Source organism: Mya arenaria, chromosome 2 (assembly GCF_026914265.1).
Source record: "Mya arenaria isolate MELC-2E11 chromosome 2, ASM2691426v1".
Lineage (NCBI taxonomy): Eukaryota > Metazoa > Mollusca > Bivalvia > Myida > Myidae > Mya > Mya arenaria.
The window spans coordinates 20,235,550-20,240,501 of record NC_069123.1 but is presented as its reverse complement, the minus strand read 5'-3'; the positions used below and the strand labels follow the sequence as shown (position 1 = coordinate 20,240,501).

At 33.5% G+C, this 4,952-nt stretch overlaps 1 long non-coding RNA gene across 1 annotated transcript; it reads right to left on the bottom strand.

The window, feature by feature from the left end:
• Positions 1-208: 208 nt before the first annotated feature.
• Positions 209-3,713, bottom strand: LOC128225160 (uncharacterized). Its single transcript, XR_008259616.1, has 3 exons — positions 3,571-3,713; positions 1,502-1,704; positions 209-343 (listed from the first exon to the last, which is right to left on the bottom strand). It is a non-coding gene; the product is annotated as an uncharacterized LOC128225160 (long non-coding RNA).
• Positions 3,714-4,952: the final 1,239 nt, after the last annotated feature.

Genomic DNA, 4,952 nt, shown 5'->3' with positions numbered 1-4,952 from the left:
ATAATGCATTAAAATAAGAAATATATTTTTGGGCATCAATCTATAGTGTGTGCCTTCAATCTAGAAATAAATTTCTATTCAACAGATGCTAAATTATAAAAAAATATATAAACCAAGATTTTGATTATGACATACCTGCATAGTTAGTGGTCTCCATAACTGCTCAGAAATGCTCCCTATGACAAACTAAGTGCTGGTGTATTGGCTGGGTAATAGTGCTGCTCCAACCAATAGCGCAATTCTTCCTACAGGTGGACCAGCTCCTCAATATGGTTTCTGTCATGGCAGTGATAACAGTATGTAACATGCCCTTTTCTACTTTCCAGAGAATGAATCTTCCAGTCTAAATTACAAATTTAAGAACAAATATATACATATGCACATGTAATGTTGTTAAAAACAAACCATTTAGATGCCACAAAACTATAAGATTTTAGGTGAAAATTGAGCCAAATCAAAACATTTAGTCATTTAAAGCTGCACTCTCACAGATTTACTGTTTTTACAACTTTTGTATTTTTTGTCTAGGAATGACCTATTTTTTTCCTAAAATATCTGCAAACCAGTGATATAAGACTACTGACAAAATATTAGATTGCAGACTTCCATATTTCAGGTCGAAAACAAAGGTTTTATGGCTTAAAGCGTTACTAACGGTTTAAGAAAAATGCATAAAACATTTTGAACTAAAATATAAACATTTTCTGACAAATTTATTGTCAGCAATCTTATATGAATGGTTAACATGCATTTTCACATAAATTGGCCCGTTCCAAGACAAAAAATAAATAAAGTAGTCAAAACATTCAATCTGTAAGAGTGCTGCACTCTCAGTCACAGATTGAAGGTTGACAACTTCTTTTACTTTTTGGCTTGGAATAAGCTAATGAAAAGCAGTATGAAAACTGATGAAATAAGACTGCTGACAAAAGATAAGATCATGTTTTTTTATATTTACATTTGTAACTATTGGTTTTATGGTTAAAAGCATTACTAACGCTTTACTAATAATGAGATTTTTGGCACAGAACATCATCTTTTGACCGTATTAAAATAAGAAAACAGCGTTCCAATATTTTCAGTTGTCTTTTTTGACCGAATTAATATAAGAAAGCAGCGATCCCCTTTTTCCAGTTGTCTGTTATGTCCAGTGTTCAGAAATTCGCATAAAATAATTCATTACAAGACCAAGAAGTAAAAAAAGAGTTGGTAAAACACACAATCTGTGAGAGTGCAGCTTAAACATATGATATGCATTATCAGCCAAGTGCACATCCTGGCTACACAACCAGTACATTCATCAGCTTTACTGATTCAAACCAGGCACATTTATATTGGTAGACTAGCATTTTACCACTCTGTGCTGGCCAGTAAAGTTCTCATTTGAACTAGAATTCAAAATGTATATACCTTTGTTCATTTTTTTGCCAACTCTGTTTCAACTGAACTTCCTAAATGAATGAGAAGTTTCAAAAAATAATTACAATATCTCAGTAAATACCTGCATTTATGTGTTTCTTGTGCAATCTGTCAGCTTTGGTAGGCTCAGGTTTCATTTTGTCCACCTCAATACTTGTAATCTTCTAGTCTGATGTACTGCCATCCAATTTTTAAGTCAGGTCAGGCAGCCATTTCAGCTTTGTTCCAGTTGATTGTATCAAATGATGTTAACAATACTAGCCTTGTATCCAGGCACTTCTCAATCTGAAAGTTTACAAAAGAACATGGCCTGTAATATTTAATACAACAATCATAATTGTTAACTCCTGGATGATGGGTTCTAAAGTAAACCTTTGAGAAAAGATGCTACTGGTATGGTGCTTGAACCCACGACCATGTGAACACTTGCATGGAGATCTGTCAAACTGAGCTAACTGGGTAACTGATTTTTAGGCAGCTCTACAATTGACAGGTGCATTATACATTATAGAGACAATAAATCAAACACTTGAAACACTAGTCCAAATAATATTAACTTAACTGATCTTTTTACAAATTTTGAAATGGCATATCCTTCACATACAATTTTTTTGTTACCAAAAGTGGGTAGCTATTCCGATTGGGATTCCGGGTCAGATAATTATATATATCTAAAATATGAGTTATGTACACAAAAAATAAAAGCTGACGAATTATTATGAGTTTGATGAGTGTTTTTCTTCATTTCATACTGTCAAAACATAATGATATAAACTGTTATACATGAAGATCACCTGCAAGGCTGCGGTGCATAGATTTACATAGATGTAAAATGGTTGTGTTTAAATGCATTAAATGCTTGTTTTGTGAAAAAAATCTTTGCACTTACATGGTAATAACTAAAATACGAATATAAACCTTTAATATCTATTTCAAACATATAATACTTATCTAACTACGATTTCAATATCTTTTAACCCCCACCATGTTTTGCACAAACCCGATTAGACGTAAGGGATTGGAAGAATCCCATATAACACGTCTATTTTTTTAGACTATTGAAGCATATATGTTCTTTTTTGATGGTTGAGACGTTTCAGGTTAAACAACAATTAAAAATGCGAAATAATTTTAGTGAATAATCAACTCTGAATTGAAAGTAACATGAAGATGTTGTAGTAAAGGATTTGCCATATATATATATATATATATATATATATATATATATATATATATATATATATATATATATATATATATATATATATATATATATATACATTGTTTTTTAATCGTAAAAAGAGTCCGTCAACGTACAAATATTTAGACTAAAAGATGTAGATCAGCTAGATGTACCTTCTAGTCCAAATAATTGTACGTTGACAGATTTTTTTACGATTTTTGATACAACAAATCCTTCACGTACAAATTGTTTTGTACGAAAAGTGGGTAGTTATTCCGATCGGGATTCCGGGTTAAAGCATATTGCATCTATAACATATCATAAAAACAAGAAATATTACCAGATAATGTTATTTTATATAAATTCCGTAACCAAAAAGTAATATCAAGCAAATAATTATGAGTTTGATGGTTTTTTCTTCATTTCATTCTGTCAAAACATAACAATATATACATGAAGGGCACCTGCAAGGCTGCGGTTCACAATTTTACAACAATCGGAACATTTCGGCCATCAATTGTAACAACTCGCCATCTTCGGTAAGCTTCGAGATAGTCAATCCCTGTTGGATACTGGCTGAGGTGTTCAGATTGTTCGGCCAAGGCCGAGTTGTTACGATTGTATTATCTCGAAGCTTGTCGGAGGTGGCCGAATTATTACGATTGGGTCAAGTTGTTCCACTTGGCATAATTGTTGTCTGTGTCAGTCAACTTTCCTTTTAATGAAAAGGTGAATAATGTGTTTTAATGCATTAAATGCTTGTTTTTTGCAAAATAGCTTTGCACTTCCATGGTAAAATATGAATATAAATCTTTACTTTATTATCCATTTCAACCGTAAAATACTTCACTTAATACAATTTCAATATTTTTCAAACACCCCCGCTTTTTGCACAAAACCGTTTAGACGTTAGGGATTGGAAGAATCCCGTATAACACGTCTATTATTTCAGATTAATGTACATGTACCTTCGTGTCCGAAATCGATCACTTCCTGGCAGCTCATTTCTGGATTGTCTCCATCTAAATTTAACATTTTTAGACGCATACATTGATGCCATTTTTGCTTCGATTGATGTTAAAGCAATAGCACTAAATACAGGTCGGTTATTTTGTAGAAGAACTTGTTCGAAGTAACATTCAATTTCATTTCCACATAATCGCCGCCATATTGTGTATGACTTTAAAAACTACACCCAAAATAACAATAGGCATAACGTTGACACACTGTGATAGGTATAATCCAAATAATTTACTCAAACAAATACAATAGTTCGATTGCTGCTGAAAAAAATCATTTGAAACATAAAAGCTATTTCACAAACTATTACATGACATGAACTCTTTAACCGCGTATGATTTATTTCTTAATAGCTTTCATTCATAAAATAAGTTCTTTGCCGGGGTTTGCCGGGTCAGTCTTGAATGCCGGGATATGTGTGACGTCACACGGGGTGCAACATGTGGTGTAGCTTACTATTGGATGTAGGGTAAAATGACTTCGTATGTAAATGCTATACTTTCATTATTTTTCATTATTTTGTTCAATAAAACTTACCAAATTGCAACGGTACAACTATACTAAGAGTAACACGCAATGTTTGTCATAAAAAAGGCAATAACGCGTTAAATACACATAAGCAGGTACTCGACGCCCCACATTCACGTAAGTAGTTCTGTTGCTACGCAGGTGGTGTGTATTCATATATTCATGTTCAATATGTCGTGTCAGGCGACTAGTCGCGTTTCTGAAATACCGCTCTCTAAACTACATACTGAAAACCATTTATTTCGCCTCAATGATGTGTAAAAAGTTAATCGTGACAAAATAAGCACGAGGACAAGGGCTTACTATCAATATTTAATTAATGAGATTTGTGGGACACAGTGACTTGTCAGTTTAGGAGGTAAGAGTGCAGCTTTAACCACTCCTAGACATGTTTTTAAGCCTGTCCGAGGTGTTTCCTGGGAATGGGGCACACATCGCAAGGTCTGGCACTACGGTGATCCCAGAAGTGCCATCAGCAGAGTGGGATACGGCCGAATTGCACAAGGTGTTTAGTTTATTCTGTTTATCCTCCATATCTGGAGAGAAGTATAGCTTATACACGTATACGAAATATACAATGCAATACAAAGTGTAGGCATAGAAAAATAATAATACACAGACGTTATGGACACATATAAAGCATAAGGTTATTTACAGTATACACAAACAATACATTGGCTCTGACATTCGACAGGAACAGACGCGTATCGTCTGTTTGGATTAAGTATGTTTATCATTGTGTTGTGGTTACAATGGCAAATATTGTCAATCTAAATTCCTTGCAAAATTTGCCACATTACAA